This window comes from Hypanus sabinus, chromosome 15 (genome assembly GCF_030144855.1).
Source record: "Hypanus sabinus isolate sHypSab1 chromosome 15, sHypSab1.hap1, whole genome shotgun sequence".
Lineage (NCBI taxonomy): Eukaryota > Metazoa > Chordata > Chondrichthyes > Myliobatiformes > Dasyatidae > Hypanus > Hypanus sabinus.
In genome coordinates, this window is record NC_082720.1 from 27,429,289 (window position 1) to 27,449,587 (window position 20,299).

The window sequence follows — 20,299 nt, forward strand, 5'->3', positions numbered from 1 at the left end:
CTTGCACTGCCCATGATTGGCCAGACTGCGTCTGCGACACTTAGCAGCTTCTTGTGCTTGTGTGCATTGGAACTGCTGTAACAGATCATATTGCAACCTGCTGGGATACTTTCAACTGAGCCTCTGTTGAAGTTTGTTAGAGTATTTGTTGTTATGCTTCTTTAAGCTTATAAGAAAGTAAATCTTCATGATTCGGTCTTTCTGCTGGACCCTGGATAAGGCTTTCAAGATGGTAACATGCAGGAATTTGAAGCTGTGTACTCTCCCCACCTCTGGCTCATCAGTTGGAACTGTTTTGTGGTCTCTGGACTTTCTGTAGGCCATGTTTAGCTGTTGGCTTTATTTACATTGAGCTTGAGATGGCACACTACTCAACCTGATGCTCTATCTCTCTCCTATATGCTGATTCATCACCACCCAGCACTAGTTGTCAAATGGGAGGGGCATTGGGCTATATTACCTGAGAGAAGACTGTTAGCATTTTCAATCTCAGTAGTTTTTTGACTTTGGTGAAGATGGCACAGGTGAAGAACAGCAACAACTTGAGGGTAGCAAACAAAACAAAAAATTACTGTACTACTCATACTTCTACTCAGATATGATCATTGCAATCAATAGCCTATAAGTTCCCTTCTGGAGCTGAGCTGTTGAACCAGCCATCTGACCTGGCATTTCTGTGGTATGAATTGAAGACTCAAGGGTGCAGGACGGTTGCAGTGTGGCATGTATAGGCCGAGTTGAGGCGGCTTGGCCCAGGCACTGGAGCGGATAACCGGCCAATATTTTGCCATTGCTGGAGTGGACTTGGAGGTGATTCAATGCGGCAAAGAGAGCAGAGACAATGCGGAGTCAGGGCGGCGAGGCCCTGGCCCAGGCCCAAGAGCGAGGAAAGACTGAGGTTTGATTGATTTAAGTGCTGAGTCGAACAGGAAAGGTCAGATAAGGGCTGAGCTGAGGTGGATGGGCCCGTGCCCAAGAGTATATTGTCGTAGCAGAGCCTGTGTGAAAGTGAGGAGTGGCTGCAGGTTTGGACGATATGAGAACAAGGCCTGATTGAAAAGGTCACGGTGTTGGGGCCAGAGGCGAGGTTCGGCTCGCTGCTCTGTCAGGTTTACTCACCTCTCCGCTTAACTGAGGCTGTGGCCTGCAACTAATGGTCTCCTGAATCAGCTGCACTGATGACTGGTTTCGTGACTGCGGACTCACTTTCACAAATGTCAGTACTGAACATTATTTGCATACTTTTATTGTATGCACGATTTGTTTTTGCTCTGCGCACTGGGTGTATGACAATCTTTTTTAACAGGCTTTACATACTTTGATAATAAATATAGTTCGAATGTCCAAATATGCTTCTTATTTTACGACAAATAAAACGTTTCATTGCAGAGACAATTCACCTGATGTGGTAGCTGTTTGTGTTGCTGTATACCCTGAGATGCCTTATCAAGAAAGCTCACACTGCCATGTCAACAAGCTTGATGAAAACATTGATTGCCTTCCCAATATTGATTGATACTTTCACATTAAAAATAATAGGTTTGCTGCAGCAGAACATATAATTTTGAAATCGTGCCATGGCTGCTATCTTATTTGATAATTGTTCTGTAGTCTCCAGATTAAAGTTAATTACTGTCTCAGGATTTTTCTGCTTTCTCTTTGTGCAGTGTTTACCATAGCGACCTCTGAGGTGAATCCTTCGAGGAGTCAAAATATGAGCAAGGTCTCACGGTGAAATGAAACATCTGCTCAATGTTGCCCTTTCTCTGGGAGACTTCACAGCAGGAGGAAAAAGTGAAGAAACGTTAATTAAAAGAGATTGCTTATGCAGGATAGCATGTCACAACCAATATTTAGACCTGTTATGGAGAATGTTTAAACAAGGGGATAGTCATCAGTAAATGCAGAGATGTTTCAGAAATTCATTCACTGATGTGTTTGGATCAGTACAGGAGTACTCCCACACCAGACATGAGAGAACCTTATAGGTCAATTAACTTTCCCCGGCAGATTATTAGTAAATTCTGTCAGTACTCAGGATTGTGCTGTGAGGAGTCCATTTGGTTTGCTCCAGTGGCTATGATTTTGCAGACTTTTCTCAATGAAAAACTACAGAATAGAGGGTAACTATGGGAATGAAACGAGTTGGTTTCAAACCAGCACTGCACTCCCAGGAGTGAACAAAGACAGATTATACTACAACTAAGTGGGCTAATTTTTCAATAAATCTCCGAAAGTAGAATGAGAACTGACATGATTGATGCACATCATGCTTAGCGCACCATTGTGACATACACTGGGAAATGTCCAGACAAGTTTTTGGAATCATGTTTTTGGAACCAGAAATTGCTATTATTGCGCTTCACTCCAAGCCAAATGTGCTTTCAATCAAATGGAACTGTGCAGTTAATTATGTAGGCCATCCATTTTAAAATTGCAAATAGACCATTTTGAATACTGTTTAACAATAATAAATTGCAGGAAAAAGACATTGAAATTTTTTGTTTCTAAAGCAGAGATAAATTTATCCTAATTAGAACATAAAACCATAAGATATAGGAGCAGAATGGGGCCATTTGACCCATCAACGCTGCTCTGCCATTTCATCATGGCTGATCCATTTCCCTCTCAGCCCCAATCTCCTGTCTTCACCCTTTATCCATTCATGCAGTAACTAGGTAAAAGGAGCTTAGAAAAATAGAGGGCTAAGGGTAACCCTAGGTAATTTCTAAGGTAAGAACATGTTTGGCACAGCTTTGTGGGCCGAAGAGCCTGTATTGTGCTATAGAGTTTCTATGTTTCTATGATTCTTGATTAGTTACATTCAACCTCTGCCTTAAATATACCCAACAACTTGACCTCCACAGCTGGCTGTGGCAATAATTTCCACATATTCATTACTTACTGGCTAAAGAAATCCTGGAATCATTTTTATGAACCTCATTTGAATCCTTTTCAATGACAGCACATGCCTTCTTAGATAAGAGGCCCAAAACTCACAATACTCCAAGTGGGGCCTCACCAGTGTTTTATAAAGCCTCAACATTACATCCTTGCTTTAATATTCTACTCCTCTTGAAATGAATGCTAACATCACATTTGCCTTCTTCACCACCAACTCAACCTGCAAATTAACCCCTAGGGAATCCTGCAGGAGGACTCCCAAGTACCTTAGCACCTCAGGTTTTTGAAATTTCTCTCTATTTAGAAAATAGTCTACTCTTTTATTTCTTCTACTGAAGTGCATGACCATACTCTTCCCCACACCGTATTCCATCTGCTACTTTTTTGACCATTCTCCAAATCTGTCCAAGTCCTTCTATAGCCTCTCTGCTTCTTCAAAACTACCTGCCCCTCCACCTATCTTTGCACAGTCTGCAAACTTTGCCACAATGCCACCAATTCCATCATCCATTCTTGTACATATTTTATATTTGGAAAAGACAAAGACAAAATAAGTATCTGTGGAATTGGGACAATAGATGTAAGTGACCATGCACCTATATATTTATCTGTTGATTTTGACCTACAACCAAAGAATACTATTTGGAAACTAAATTCAAGTCTACTCAATGATCCCTACTTTAAGGAACAAATTAAAAATGAAATTGGCCTTTACTTAGAATTCAATAATAATGGAGTGGTTTCACTTCCCATTCTGTGGGATACTCTGAAGGTGGTCTTAAGAGGGAAAATTATAGCGATATTTTCATATAAGAAAAGGAATAAAACATTAGAGGAAGTACAACAAAAAATTCCATCATCCATGTCATTGGCAAAAAAAACATTAAAAGCAGTGGTCCCAACACAGATCCCTGTGGAACACCACTAGCCACTGGCAGCCAACCAGAAAAGGCTCCTTTAATTCCCTCTCTTTGCCACTTGCCAATCAGTCATCATTTTATCCATGCCAGTATCTTTTGTGTAATGCCATGGGCTCTTAACTTGTTAAGCAGCCTCATGTGTGGCACCTTGTCAGAGGACTTCTGAAAATCCAAGTACACAACAGCTGCCAATTCTCCCTTTTGCCTATCCTGCTTGTTATTTCTTCAAAGAATTCCAACAGATTTGTCAGGCAAGATTTTGCCTTCAGGAAACCACATTGATTCTAGCCTACTTTATCATGTGCCTCCAAATACCCTGAAACCACATTCTTAATAATCGACTCCAACATCTTCCTAATCATTGAGACCAGACTAACTGGTGGATAATTTCCTTTCTTCTGCCTCTCTCCCTTCTTGGAGTGAGGTTTGCAGCTTTTCATTTCTGGAACCACGATTCTTGAAAAATCATTACTAATGCCACCACAAACTCTTCAGCTACCACTTTCAGAACCCTGGGGTGCATAGCATCTAGCCCTGGTGACTTATCTACCTTCAGACCTTTCAGTTTCCAAGAACCTTCTCCCTAGTAATGGAAACTTCACACACTTTTGCCCCCTAATACTCTTGAACTTCCAGCATATTGTTAATGTCTTCCACGGTGGAGCCTGATAAAAAAATACTTATTCAGTTCATCCACCATCTCCTTGACCCCCATTACTAATCTCCAGCATCATTTTCCAGCTGTCTCATATCTATTCTCATTTCTTTTTCACACTTTATGTACCTGAAGAATCTTTTGGTACCTTTTATAATATTATTGGCTAGCTTACCTTTGTATTCCATCTCTTCCTACTTAATGACTTTTCAGTTGCCTTCTATTGTTTTTTAAAAGCTTCCCAATCTTCTAACTTCCTACTAATTTTTGCTCTATTATATGACCTCTCTTCGGATTTTAAGTTGACTTTGACTTCTCTTGTTAGCCATAGTTGTGCCATTTTGCCTTTAGAATAGTTCTTCCTCTTTGTGCTGTATATATCCTGTGCATTCTGAATTACTTCCAGAAATTCCACCCATTGCTGCTCTGCCATCATCCCTGCCAGTGTTCCTTTCCAATCAATTTTGGCCACCTTCTCTCTCATGCCTCTGTAATTCTCTTTACTCCACTGTAATACTGGTACATCTGACTTTAGCTTCTCCTTCTCAAATTGCAGGGTGAATTCTATCATATTATGATAACTTGTCTCTAAGAGTTCCTTTGCTTTAAGCTCTCTAATCAATTGGTACCCAATGCAGAATAACTGATGCCTTAGTGGGCTCAACCATGAACTGCTCTAAAAAGCTGTTTCATAGGCATTCTAGAAATTCCCCCTCTTAGGATCCAGCACCAACCTGATTTTCCCAGTCTATCTGCATATTGAAATCCCTCATGACTATTGTAACATTACCCTTTTGACATGCATTTTTTATCTTCCATTGTAATTTGTTGACCACATCTTTACTATTGTTTGGGGGGTCTGTATATAATTCTCATCAAGGTATTTTTAACCTTGCAGTTCCTTAGCTCTATTCACAATGATTCAACCCCTTCTGCCCCTATGTCACCTCGTTCTAATGATCTAATTCCTATTTTTATCTACAGAGCCAAGCCACCCCCTCTGCCTACTTATTACGATACACTATGTACCCTCAGACATTGAGCTCCCAGTTATAATCTTCTTTCAGTGATGCCAACAACATCATACCTGCCAGTCTGTAATTGGGCTACAAGTTCATCTACCTTATTCTGTATATTGTTCTCTTTTAAAAATAATACCTTCAGTCCTGTATTCATGCTTTTTGATTTCAGCCCACTTTTTACATTGCAACTCATCCTGCTGACTGCAATGTTGCCCTATCATCAGCCTCTCCTTGTTAGCAGTATCAATAAACACTGCCTCTGTTTGTAAACCAACTACCTTATCCTCAGCACTATCACTATGGTTCCCATCCCTCTGACAAATTAGCTTAAACCCTCCCGAACAGCTCTAGCAAACCTGCTCGCAAGGATACTGAACCCCCTCGGGTTAAGGTGTAACCCATCCCTTTTGTTCAGGTTGTACCTTCCCCAGAACAGATCCCAATGATTCATAAATCTGAACCCCTGTTCCCTGCACCATTTCTCAGCCATGCATTCACCTTCCAAATCTCCTTTTCTTACCTGCACTGGCATGTGACATACACAACAATCCAGAGATTACTACCCGGCATGTCCTGTTTGTCAACTTTCTACCTACGTCCCTAAAATCTCCCTTCAGGACCTCCTCACCTTTTCTATGTATGTTGTTGGTGCCAATATGCACCAAGACTTCTGGCTGCTCACCGTTCCCCTTTAGAATGCCGTGGACCTGATCCAAGATATCCCTGACCTTGACTCCTGGGAGACAACATACCATCTGTGTGTTTCTACGGTGCCCATAGAATCTCGTCTCTGCTCCTCTGACCATGGAATCTTCTAACACAACTGAGTTATCTGTTCCAAGAGGATGCAATGGTTCACTATATCAGTTGTGATACATTAACTTATTGATTTTATGAATGCCTCCAGTATATATGTTACTCATCCGTCCACTTAATAATTGGAGACTCCCTCTCCTCTGCCTTTTAATATCATCAACCCAAGTAAGTTCACAGAAGAACTGCTGAAGAATTATTTCCCTGTGTGCTTTTACAACTCATCTGCTGTTACCCTTTATCACCTCAATAACAGAGAAATAATAGCATGTTTTATAAGCTCCTGTAAAGATCAAAGTATTCACACTCTCTGTTGTGATTAGAAATCTACACATCCAAATACCACTCTGAAATCCCTTAAGCATTTAATCTGTGTTGCTCCTCAGGCCATCTGCTCTGCCTCGTACCAAGCCTCTGCTCAGTTTAAAGGACCTGACACCACAATAATGCGTCTGTATTTCAGATCTTAACCTTTGCACAAGCCTTATGGGAGCATTCCTTCAGCAAATAGATTGAGAAACTCAGCCCTGAGCAGGGTAATTGAGCCCTGGGGGTTTACAGAATAACTAAAACGTGCAAAAATGACAGTAATAATTTAGGAATATTATGTAGTATTATATATATATATTGATAAAGCAGATGAGCTTCATAAACATCTGCTCATTAATTGACAATACATTCAAACTATTGGACAGTGCATTAGTGGTGCAATATTGTAAAGCTGATACAGCAAAATATCGCTTCTTGGAAAGGAAATGTACTGGCTGATGAAAGCTCTGGCTAGAGTTTGAAAACTGCTGACAGAACACAAAAAGAATCAAGCATGTGTGTAGCTTAAAACTCACTGGACTGTGATTCTCCCAATTCTCTATTCACATTTCATTCCATTCTCTTACGTCCTATAGGCATCAGCTGAATTTACATCAGGTATTGAAAAGCTAGAACTGTCAGCACTGGAAAGGAAATTATTAGAAATGATGCTACATTGTTACTTTGACCTGTTAGTGTATACCAATCTTATCTAATGAACTTCAGGAAGATGCAGATTAAATTATTACCTTATGGTTAAAGAACAAGAAACCATTCAAGAGTATGCCAATATACAACTCAGAATTAAAAGAGTTTAACAGTGCAAGAATATAATATTTTATTCACACTATCTTTATGGACAGATAACATGGTAGAAATATATTGTAGATGTCAGTAATTGAACTGAACTTTATGTGTTGGTTTCAGAGCATATTTTTTTAAAATAAGAGCTTAGAATTTGTGATTAACGTTTACCATTTGTCCTTTGTTTCAGTGCAGTGTGAAACAAAAGCAACGATTTATTTGTACAATCTCAGATCTCTAATGCACTGGGCTTGAACTATTCTTTTGATTTACAGATGCTCTGAAAGCGTGCAAGTCTAAAAGTTAGCTTTAAATTCATTTGCACTTAAACAGTAAATGATATAGGACAACCTCTTCCAAGGCAATGTTTCAAATTATTGCTAACTTTGTTGAAGTTACATTAGGATTTTTTCATCAATGTACCTCATAATGTAGGAAGGGAAATGTCCAGTCATATCAGAGATTAACATAAGGATAGGAGCGCTACTTTCAGATCAAGGGACAAAGCTACTCCTAAGTTCAGCAGAGCTGTGCTCTACCATGCTATCAGGAAGGGAAAATATTCACAGAAAATTCACGGACATCTTTCTGACACCAGGGACACATGAGGCATGTGGCAAGGTATACAAACTGTAAGAGGTTACGAGTCCACCGTGCGTGTCAGTGACAGCACTGCTTCCTTTCCTGATAGGCTGAGTGCCTTTTATGCCCAATGAATGACGTGACATCGAGGAAAGCCCCCCACCCTGTCTGTCCGCAGCTGAGATGAGCAGGATCCTAGCCAGGGTAAACCTGAGTAAAGCTGCAGGAATGGTTAACGTTCCTGGTCTGGGATTGTGTGCCCAGCTAACAGTGGTCCTAACAAACATCATTAATATCTCTTTTCAGCAGCCCTCTGTCCCTGCAGGAATGGTTAACGTTCCTGGTCTGGGACTGCATGGCCCAGCTAGCAGAGGTCTTAACAGACATCTTTAATATCTCTTTGCAGCAGCCCTCTGTCCCTGCAGACTTCAAGGCAGACACTATCATTCTGAAGCTCAAGAGAACAATGCCAGCTGGCATAAATGATTACCGCCCAGTGGCAGTTACTTCAACAATCATGAAGTACTTTGTGTGGCTGGTAATAGATGGTGTAAAATCCCACCTTCCAGCTACATTGGACCATTTCTGGTTTGCCTACTACTCAAACCTGTCCACAGATGATGCCAGAGGCTCGGTATCCCAAGTAGAAAATTATGCTTCAAACACCAAGATGTTCGTCAACTTCAGCTCAGCATTTAGCACTGTCATCCCTCAGAGGCTGGTGGGTAAACTGTCCTCGTTGGGACTCAACACTCCTCTCTGTAACTGGATCCTGGTTACCTGACGGAAAGACCCCAGACCCCAGTTTAGTTAGCTCCGTCATGCTGAGCACTGCTGTGTGCTCAGTCACTGCGGACACATGACTGCACTGCCAGACCTAGCTCAAACCGTATCATCAAGTTCACTGACGATACAACAGTTTTTGGCCTCATCAGCAACAATAATGAGTCAGCATACAGAGAGGTTGGTCAGATGGCATGAGAGCAACAACCTGAGTCTCAATGTGGACAAGACAAAAGAGATGATTGTGGTCTTCAGGAAGGTGCAGGTAGACCAATCTCTACTGCACATCAATGGCTCACACATGGAGGGAGTGAAGAGCACAAAGTTCATGGTCTGCACATGATGGATAATCTAACCAGGACCCAAAACACCTTCCCATTAGCCAAGAAGGTTCAACAGCATCTAGTCTTTCTGGAAAGACTGAGACATGCAAGTCTCCTACTCCTGTTCTCACACCTTTCTATAGGAGCACCATCGAGAATGTCCTGTCAGGCTGTGTCATTGTGAGAATCGGAAGCTGCAAGGCATTGGACCACAAGACCCTGCAGAGGATAGAAAAAACAACTGGGAGTATCACTGTGCTCTCATCCCCTCCCCATTTGTGACATTTACCAGGAGCATTGTAGAGGAAGGGCTTGAAACATAATTGAGGATCCCTGCCATCCAAGCCATAATCTCTCTGACACATTACTGTCAAGAAGAAGGTACAGGATCATCAGAATTAGGTCTGCCAGACTGGGTAACAGCTTATTCCCTCAGGCTGGGAAACTAATGACTATCCTGCCACCACTGAGGTCTTATCACTAGGACAGAGAGCTGCTTACTATTTACTGTATTGTTTACTGTTTACTGTTTAACTGTGCTGCACACAACATGCATTTTGAATTATATTTTATTGCCTTATTTACGGTAATATTTTGGTTTATCTGCCATGGGTGATATATGTTTGTGGGTGCATTGTGATTTGGAGGAACATTGTTTCATTTGGTTGTATATATGTACAGTCCGATGACAATAAACTTGAACTTGGGAATGGATAGATTGGTTCAAGCTGACAGGAAGGCAACAGTAACTTAAATAACTATGATTTACAACAGTGGTGTGCAGAACATCTCTAAGTATACAACACACCAGACCTTGAAGTGATTGGGCTATAGAAAGAGAAGACCATGAATATACACTCAGTGGCCAGTTTATTAGGATGTATCTAATTAAGTGACCACTGCATGTATAATTTACCAATACACAAAAACGAAATAAACGAAATTTATGATTTTTCAGTGTTGGGAGCATGGGAAGATCCCTTCAGTTAGCTCAGTTTCCTTATTTCTACCATATTGCTGCAGGTTTCTGCTTCGGACTGGCTATTTTTGTAATCAGTGGTTCTTCCCACAGACTGAACTGACACAACTTCCTCATCAGTTAAATTAGCTAAGAATGCCAATTAAAAAACTTAAAATTCAATCAGAAAAATAAATCCCTTCACATATTTACAGATTATTTTTCATTCTATGTGCTTGTGACAATATTAAGTAAGCATCTCATTTTAAAAGACACGAGATACAAGTCTAAACAACAATCTCCTCCCAGATTTATTGTTTTGTGGTTTTTTTTCTTACCAATGAAAATAAAATTAGAAACCAGAGTCTTTCAAAACATTTAACATTTACTCTTTGCAGGGAAAAGCTTTATAGTTGACTTTTTTCCAGCCATAAAAGATTATTGCTGCAGAGTTAAAGCAAATGGAGAGATTGTGTTAATTGATCTTCTGAACTCACCAATAAATATAACAATTGGTCCTTGGCGGCAAAAAACAAAGGCTGCAACATGAGGTTGCTTAATTGTGCCATTCCTGGCAGTATTATTTCTAATTGACTTGTTTAGAAACCACCATAAAATTGCAACAACAATTTTATGGTGGAGAAATTTAGAAAAAAACACACTCAAGGTATTTTACCTAGAATTACTAGTTTAAAAATAATAAAAAGACCATTTTAACACTGTTAACTCCACTCCAAAGGAACTTGAAAATGTTATTACATCTGTTGTTGGCATTCATTTTTAAATTATACATTCTCTGTCTTGCATGGTAGTTTAATAACAAATATTCACTAGAAGGTCACAGACACCCAGAGCTGTATCAACTCTTCTTCCTTATATCATGCCTGCTGTAAAAATTTTCATTCTCAATATTCTTCTTCTGTAACTGTTATTTTTGATCCATTGATATGTTTTTGTACATAAGCGTCTTTGGATTGTCTTTTTTATCCTTTAATAATGGCTTCTCTTTTATCATTGATGACTGACCCCTAGATCACAGTATTGGAGGGAAATGAGGAATCGTTGTGTTCTGAGTTTCATGGAGAAATGGCTCACTCCAGACATGACAGCTATGTTGGCAAGACCCAAAGGCTTCTCAGTACACGAGAGATACTGAATTGCTGATTTGGAGAAGGCAAGAGGTAGGGGTAAGTGTTTCATGATTAATTCTTTGTGGTGCTTGAACATGGTGGTTTTGTTGTACACTTGCTCCCCTGACCTGAAACATCTAACAATTAAGTGCTGACCATTCAATTTACCAAGAGAGCTCTTCTCCGTGATCCTGACTGCAGTTTACATGTTACCAAAAGCCAATGTTAACCAGGCACTCGGGATATTAAATACTGCCATCACCAAACAAAAGCAGCCCACCATGACACATTTGAAATTATAGTTGGGGACTTCAATCAGGCTTGTTTGAAGGAATCTCTGCCTAATTATCATCAGCATATAACCTGCAGTTCCAGAGTTCCAACACACTCAACCACTGCTATATTTCAATAAGGTATGCCTACCGTTCCATGCCTGGACTGCATTTCATGAAGTCTGATCAGTTCTTCTTCCTGCATACAGGAGACGCTAAAGGACAAGGGTCCAGAATTAAGTACAACAAAGAGGTGGTCTTGGGAGGCAGAAAGTAGCTGTGAGATTGCTACAAATCAGTGGAAAGGACTGTGTTTAAGGACTCATTAGCAGATCTGAATGAGTACATTGCAATTGTCACAGAATTCATGAAAACAGTTGTAGATCATGTGTCCTCACAAAATCGTTCAAGGTCTTCCCAACCAGAATCCCTGGATGAACCATGAATGCTGCAATCTGCTGAGGACCAGATCAGAAGCATTTAGGTCTGGTAACCAAGGTACAAGACATCCAGGAATCATCTCTGGAAAACCATCTCGCATGCAAAATGGCAGATCCGGGCCAAACTTGAATCAATAAAGGATGCTGAACAGCTGTGGCAGAGCTAGAATACCGTTACCTCTTACAAAGTGAAACCAAGCAACATAGGTGACAATAAAGCTTCACTTGCAGATGAGCTCAATGCTTTCTATGCTCGCTTTGACCATCAAAAATGAAGGATCTTTCATGAACTCCCACAACCCCCAATGACCCTGTGATTTCAGTCCCTGAGGCCAATGTGAGAACATACTCATCGGGGTGAACTTGCAGAAAGCATCCAGCCCAGATGAGGTTCTTGATCAAGTACTAAACGTTTGTGCTGATAAACCAGCTGAAATGTTTGTTAATGTCTTTAACCTATTGCTTCAAGCAAGCTTCAATTATACTGGAATGTAAGTATAACATGGTAGCCTACCTCAAAGATTATGTCCAGTAGAACTTACATCCACTATGATGAAGTGTTTAGAGAAATTGGTGATGAGATATATCAACTCCTGCCCAAGCAGTGTCCACTCCAACTTACCTACTGGCACAACAGGTCAACAGTGGGTGCCATTTCATTGTCTCTTCACTCAACCCTGGAACATCCGGACAGTAAAGATGCATACATCAGGGTACTCTTTATCGACTACAGTTCAGCATTCAATACTATCATCCCATCAAAGCAAATCAGTAAGCTTCAAATCCTTGGCTTCAATGGCTCCTTGTGCATTTGGATCCTCGATTTCCTCACTTGCAGACCACAATCAGTTCTGATTAGCGACAACATCTCCTCAGCAATCTCCACCATGACAGGTGCACCTTAAGGCTGTGAGCTTAATTCCCTACTCTTCTCGCTTTACTCTTATTACTGTGAGGCTGAGCACAGCCTCATCTAATTCCTGAACCTTTGAAAGTGGTGCTTAGGAGGGTTAATGGCGCCTAATGACAGCTCCTTTGCTTGCATCTTCAGAAACTGCTCTATTTCCATCTTTAATATCTCTACTTTTCCTTTTCAGGGTTCTTTTGAAGACCCTGATCTGGAGTTACACGCTAACTATGGTTCTTTGCAAGAATGGGTCTCAGGGTTCCATAACTGGCTGTTGTTCAGCACACCAAAGGCTCGGCTTAAGAGTCCGGCTTGAATTCTGAAGCCTAGGATGTCACGGCTCTGGAATCAAGTGGATCAAGGATTGGTGTTACAACAGGAGACCAGTGTGTCATCGGAAGAGTCGGAATATCTGCTGTGTGCATGGAGACTTATTAAGGAGAGAGAGAACCTGCAGTATGTTGAATACCTGTGAAGTCTTTGGGGTAACTGCAAGTCTCTGCTATTGCTTTGCTCATGCTTGAGTGCTCAGTGGCAGAGCCAATGCTTGCTTTTTTTGCCGGTGGGGGGAGGGGGATCGTTGCTTGCTGCCACTTATGCGCGGGAGGGAGGGGAAGCTGGGGGTGACTTTGGGTTTCTAAAAATTAACTGTCATTCATTCTTTGGGGCACTCCTCTGTTTTCGTAGATGTTTACAAAATAAGAGCATTTCAGGATGTATATTCTATACATTTTTCTGACATTAACTTGTACCTTTGAACCTTTGAACTTGTCATCCATTCTCCTTGCAGTCAGTGCAAGGGTGCATTTAACCTGTCTCCATCTCCATGCCACCATTAAACAAAATTTCCATCACCTTCAGTGAGATTCCCATGCCAGACACATCTTCTTCTCTGCCTTTCAGCATTCTTGGTGGATCATTTCATCACCACCCCCCTGATTTGCTTCTCTGTCTCCAACATTCTGCACCAAAGCTGACAATGCAGCTTACACTGAGAAAATTGACACTGTAAGTCTGTTAACCCCATTATTTAAGGTCTCAAACTTCATTAAATTTTTGCAAACTGCCTTGGGTGACCCAAAGAACCACTTAATGTCAAAAATATGGAATGGAAAGATCTTTGGAACATATTGTATGTGCGTGGGTTGGGCCCTGCACATACCTAGCAGAGATTCCACTGAGCAGCACTCAAAATGTAATGCATCTCGCCAAATTTCCATGTGGGTCCTTTAAAATGCACACGTTGGTTGGAGATTAGGATGGAGGCAGTTGAAGATCTATGAATTAGTTCCAGAAAACAATTATGCCAAGCTAACATGAACTGGTTCATTTACCTATATTTTGTGTAACTTGATGCACAAATATACAATAAAGTACTTCTGTGATAAACCTCATTGTGACAGAAATTCAAGGTTCCGAAGAAACCACATGTACGTTTGTAATTTTGTCGTCTACTGTATTAGTGCTCCAGAGCAAAAGTGACTTCTGACACAACAGCAGCAAATGTTTCATTTTCCCGAGTTTAGAATGTTTTATGATGACATCCTCATCAGAAAAAAAATGATTCCATGTGGACATCTGAAAATCTAACTGCATAGGACTGAGTTGAAGGCAACCTGTTTCAGGTGGTTGAGGTGATGCAGATCCCATCATAACTTGTGGATTTTTAATTGCTGTTATCTCTACACTTTAAATTCATACTTAGAAAGGCAAATCAATGTACTTAAAAGGATCTATGTTAATTTTGTACAAAGCCTGACCCATGCACATATGCCTGGTCCCAGAAATCGTTCAACACTATATTTTTGGCTTTGAGTGGCATTGTGAGGTGAGGCCTCCGTCAGTCAGAGTTGGCCATGGGTACCACATCCTAGCTGTCTCAATGTGCAAGCTTGTCAGTACGATATGGAGAGCAAACTGTTTACACTGCAGCAAGCTCCCCCTCTCCACGCATCTGATGAACCCAAAGGAACGGCAGAGACCAATACCGTTTGGTACCAGCAGCATCGCAGGGGTTGCCAGCCAGCATTGAACTCCATGTAGGACTGCCTTAGGGACTCCAGCTCCAAATGTTTCCCTCGGGGTTTACTCCCAAAGCCTTCCCTATGAGTGAGTATAGCCGCAAGGCAGCAGAGGTTTGAGATCAGAGTTTTCCTTCTCCTAGATGAACTGCCAAGGAACTCTAATGAGCCACACTGTAGTTCACTCTATTTCTGAAAGCCGAATAAAAGTTTAAAGAACAATAATAGCAGGTTTCCCGATGTAAAGCCATGCTGAAATTAACATTGTTGGCATTAGTGCATCTTTCCACGTTAATAATGCTGCAAATTCCCTCAGTTCTGTGATCATCACAACCTACTTTCAATATCATAATACAAACAGACTCCATGTGTTACAGTGAGTATTGGTACAAAATGGTGCCGCAGTGCAAGAGGATAGGAGAATGCCCCCAGGAGAAGTGAGCTCTGGTTGTTTTATTTCCATCATATTGAACAGGCTGAAAAGCTGCACCTCAACACTTGAGCTCTTCCTGTATGCCTGCTCATTAATGCTAATATCTAATCACCCAATCACGTGGCAGCAACTCAATGCATAAAAGCATGCAGACATGGCTAAGAAGTTCAGTTGTTATTGACACCAAATATCGGATCTAGTTGACTTCGGCCTTCAAATAATTTGTTGGTGCCAGATGGGGTGGTTTGAGTATCTCAGAAACTCCTGGGATTTTCATGCACAAGAGTCTAAGAGTTTACAGAAAACATACAGTGAGCAGCAGTTCTGTGGGCAAAAACACCTTGTCAATGAGAGAGGTCAGAGGAGAATGTCCAGACTGGTTGAAGCTGACAGGAGAACAACAGTAACTCAAATAGCCATGCATTACAACAGTGGTGTGCAGGAGAGCACCTCTGAGTGCACAACATATCAAAACTTGAAGTAGGTGGGCTCCTGCAGCCAAAGACCACAAACATTATTGAGTAGGTTTACAGGTGTACATAATAAAGTGGCCACTGAGTGTAAGTTTTCATTACACCTGTGCATAGATGTGCTTCTGCATATGATGATAAATTCAGCTTTGGCCATGGTTATATAAATATGCCTTCCATTCCTTGAGTTCAGAGATCCTCACAGTAATTAACACAGTGAGCAAGCTGGCTATCACTGTTACCAGTATTGGTATTCCTGTGCTTATTGGCATGCATACAAGTATACAAACGTCACCTTGAGTTTCAAAGAGTAATGATGGTGAATATTCACAGTTTGTACCTCGTTCAGATGCCAACAGAATGGTGCAGCTTGCAAAGTTGGTAAAGCTGCTGCCTTACAACTCCAGCAGCTTGGGTTCAATTCTGTTGTCTTCTGTGTGGAGTTTGGACATTCTCATTGTTGCATGTGAATTGATTCAGGCTTTCTAGTTCCCTCCATCATCACAAAGATATGCAGGCTGGTGGGTTAAGTGCCAACTGTAAATGTGTAGGTAAGTGACAGAATCTTGGGGGTGGCAGGGAATTGATGGGAATATGAGAAAAGTAAAATGGGATGGGATTGGAGTGATTGATGGCTGGTGCAGAATTGGAGGATAAAGAATCTTGATGCCACGCCTCTATCTCAGCTATTATGTTTTGTGCACTGAGACAGCATTAATCATTGAGAGGAGCTGCTTTTAAACTCATACTGTACTGATTGTAAAACCACACAATTGATGGTACGTGAATAAAATTGGCAAGTGCACTCTTCCATGAATAAAGAACAAACATGCCTGAAAGAAATTAAATAAAACACATTGGGTCCTGCAACGGCAAAACATTGCTGTTTACATTTTGGATCCATTGACATGTGATGATGAAGTGCGTTGGAGTTAAAGTCACTTTGTGCTAGTCACCACTGTTGTGTAATTATCAACCATTGGGAAATTAGTTCCGGCACTTGTATCATATTTGACATTCACCCTATTTTAATTGACAGCTAACAATGAGAGAGGTCACACAGCACATACTATATGTACTTCCTCCTTCAGACAGCCTATGACTTTCATTGCTAAGAATGCCAGGAGCAAAGCCCGCTGGTGTTGGGAATGATATGACAAGTTGGGGTCACCATGAGGTTCAGAACACCCTATCGCCCTTAGTCACTCAGCTTTATTTTCAAATGGACAGCTTTATGCTTGTTAATTCACTGGAGGTCCTTTTACTGGGGACAGGCTTTCTTTTGAAGAATCAGTTCTGGGCAGTGTGATGTGATCATTGAGGCTTTTGCTTACAGATTGTCCTGGGGTCTCTAAATCACAGTGTGGATTGGCCCGGTTAATCTGATGGGGGAGGGAGGGGATACACCATTCTCCTGTGCACAGGCACACTGGAGAATGGATTATCCTCTTCCTCCCCCATGTTTTACCTCCCTCAATGGCAGGCTTCCCTTTGGTCAGAATGTGGCAGCTGCAAAATTCTTCATAAAGACTAAAAAGGGAAGCACAGAGGTGTCATCTCAATGTGAGTTGGTGCTTAAAATGTGACAGTGTTATTTTTCATGTACTTTGGCCAACTTAGCAAGTATTTTCAAGAAAAGGCAGTGGGCATTATCAATACAGGCAGCAAGTGTTTAATGAACCATTTTCTAGAGATGCAAAGATTTTGTTGTGGAATAACTTTGATGAATGTTCATTGCAGTGCATTAAGCTCTCTTACCTCATGCTGTACTTTATGTTCTTTTTCAATGCTTGGTGATTAATCAAAATACTTGTACATTTGTTATGCAATATACAACACTGAGATTCAACCTCTCCACAGATAGCCACAAAACAACGAACAGCATGGAACCCCTGTCAAAGGGAAACATCAACAACCCCACCCCCCCCACCATGCTAAAAGCTAATTGTGCCAACAGCAACAAGTTAGAACAAGCAAAAACACAGGAGATAAAAACACAACATCAAAAGAATCCATATTCAGTCAGCTCAGTGTTCATTATCCGCAGGCCGTCCCAATTCAAAGCTAACCAAGATAGAAAAATAGCAACTGAGCGACTGGGAACTACAGTCCAATCCATAAACCACAGATGCAGAACTTCAGAACCATCCTCGGACAGCATTGAGGGAGAGAGAGACCATTCGAATGCAGGGGGCTTCTCTCGGATGCAGTGGGTGTGAGGGACAGAGAGAGACCATCACCTTCCTCCGACAGCAGTGGGGGAGAGGATGGTAGATGGTGCTGAACATTTGCTCACCTTCTGCACTCGCCTCAATGTTTTCAATCTTCCTTGGCACTTAGATCGGCGAGAAATGGAGTTGATCATGGGCTCAGGTCCTGTCCCACCATTTCTTGGCCTCGAGGCCGCTCACCTCTCTGAACCTTCCTGGAAAGTGCAAACCGCCAGATCATTCGATCGCATGAAAACAGACCATCAAGCTATTGGTCAGAGGTTCCTGCAGTACCGGAACAACATATAAAAGAAAAAGAAGTGAAAGTAACGGTTTCACGGATCACCTGGAGAACATTGTCAGTGGTAGCGTTGATCACTGGCACCAACTTATTCTGGAACCAAATTACAAAGCTGCCCTTTCCTAGTAAATGGGTTGGATGACATAGTAAATATTTATTGCATTAAATGTCAGATTAGTACAATGGTTTCTTGAAAATTGATCTAACGAAAAAGGAAGACAGGAGAAAGTGCAGGTGCTGGAAATCTAGAGCAATGCATAAAATGCTGGAGGTGATCAGCAGATCCGGCAGTATTACACAGGGAAAGTCAATGTTTCGGGTTGAGACCCTTCACCAGTTTTAATGATTGGTCCCAACCTCAATGTTCAAAGTTCAAAGTACATTTATTAATTAGTACATATATATTAAAGTACATATGTATTACCTAGAAATACATTTTCTTACAGGTATTTATTGGAAAATTAAAAAATACAATTGAATTTATGAGAAACTAATTATAAGCGAAGACTGACAAACAACCAATATGCAAAAGTAAACGAACTATGAAAATTTAAAAAAGGATACTGAGAACATGAGGTATTGAGGCCCAGGTCTTAGAGCTAAGTAATGAGTTTTGAGGGGATGATAGTGTTGAGTACTGAGTTGCCATTAAGGAAGAGTCCCCTGATGCATGCACCTTCACTGTTCAAGTGTTGCAGAGCCGAGTGAGGAGTCAATGAAATGATACCGCTGTTGACCTGTTGTGGCGGTAGGCCAGTTGGAAAGCACCAGGTCACTCCTTAGGCAGGAGTTGATGTGCTTCATGACCAACCTCTCAAAGCACTTCCTCACAGTGAATGTACTGGATAAGGGTCATTAAGATAGGTTACCACATACTTCTTAGGCACCAGTATAATTGAAGCTTGCATAAGCAGGTGGATCGCTCAGTATGCCTAATTTTGAAGAGTTGAAGATGTCTGTCAACGTTCCAGTCACTTGTTAGTCCAGGTCTTCAAGGACTCAAGAGCCAGGAATTCTGTCTGGGCTTGACGCCTTCCATAGCTTCACCTTCCCAAAGGATGCTCTCATGTTGGTCATCGGGAGCTGTGGTGGTTCATGAAGATACCTTCCTGTTCTGTGAGCATAAAATGAACTGAGCTCATCTGGGAGTGAAAATTTGTTGTCGTTTATGTTGCTTGGTTCTGCTTTGTAGGAGGCGATAGCATGCAAGCCCTCTCACAGAGCATCCCTCCCTGATCACAAACACAAGAAAATCAGCAGATGCTGGAATTCCAAAGCTAAACACGCTGCCTTTCTGAGATACTACTCCTTAAAGACATCTTGGATACTGTGGAGGCTAGTACCCAAGATGGGGCTGACTAATTTTATAACTTTCTGTGGTTTCTTTCAATCCTGTGCAGTAGACCCCCATACAGGATAGTTTTGCAACCTGTCAGAATGCTCTCTTGAGCACATCTGTAGAATTTTTCAAGTGTTTTAGCTGTCAAACCAAATCTCCACAAACTCCTAATGAAGTATGGCCACTGTCTTGCCTTGTTTATAGCGGCATCAATATGCTGGGACCAGGTTAGATCCCCAGAGATCTTGACACCCAGGAACTTGAAATTGCTCACTCTCTCCACTGTTCAGAAAGGGTAGGACAAGGATCACAAACCAATATTCTAAGGATCCTTAGAGGATTGGTTCGTGATCCTTGTCCAACCCTTTCTGAAGACCACAATCAGCTCTTTGGTCTTACTGACATTGGGTACAAGATTGTTGCTGCAGCAGCACTCAACCAGCTGGTATATCATGCCCCTGTGCACCTTCTCATCTCCATCTAAGATTCTACCAACAATGTTTGTATCATCAGCAAATTTATAGATGGTATTTGAGCTATACCTAGCCACACAGTCATGGTTATAGAGGGAGTAGAACAGTGGGCTAAGCACACACCCCTGAGGTGCACCAGTGCTGGTCGTCAGTGAGGAGGAGGGATATTATCAATAATCCACACAGATTGTGGTCTTCCAGTTAGGAAGTCAAGGATCCAATTGCAGAGG

At 41.4% G+C, this 20,299-nt stretch overlaps 1 long non-coding RNA gene across 1 annotated transcript in view; it reads left to right on the top strand.

Annotated features, from left to right (window-relative positions):
• LOC132405138 (uncharacterized) overlaps window positions 1-13,298 on the top strand; it is a 34,908-nt gene extending 21,610 nt beyond the window's left edge. Inside the window, exons 2-3 of the long non-coding RNA XR_009515773.1 lie at window positions 11,106-11,260; window positions 13,013-13,298. This is a non-coding gene — a long non-coding RNA (uncharacterized LOC132405138). The remainder of the gene's footprint in view (window positions 1-11,105; window positions 11,261-13,012) is intronic.
• Window positions 13,299-20,299: the final 7,001 nt, after the last annotated feature.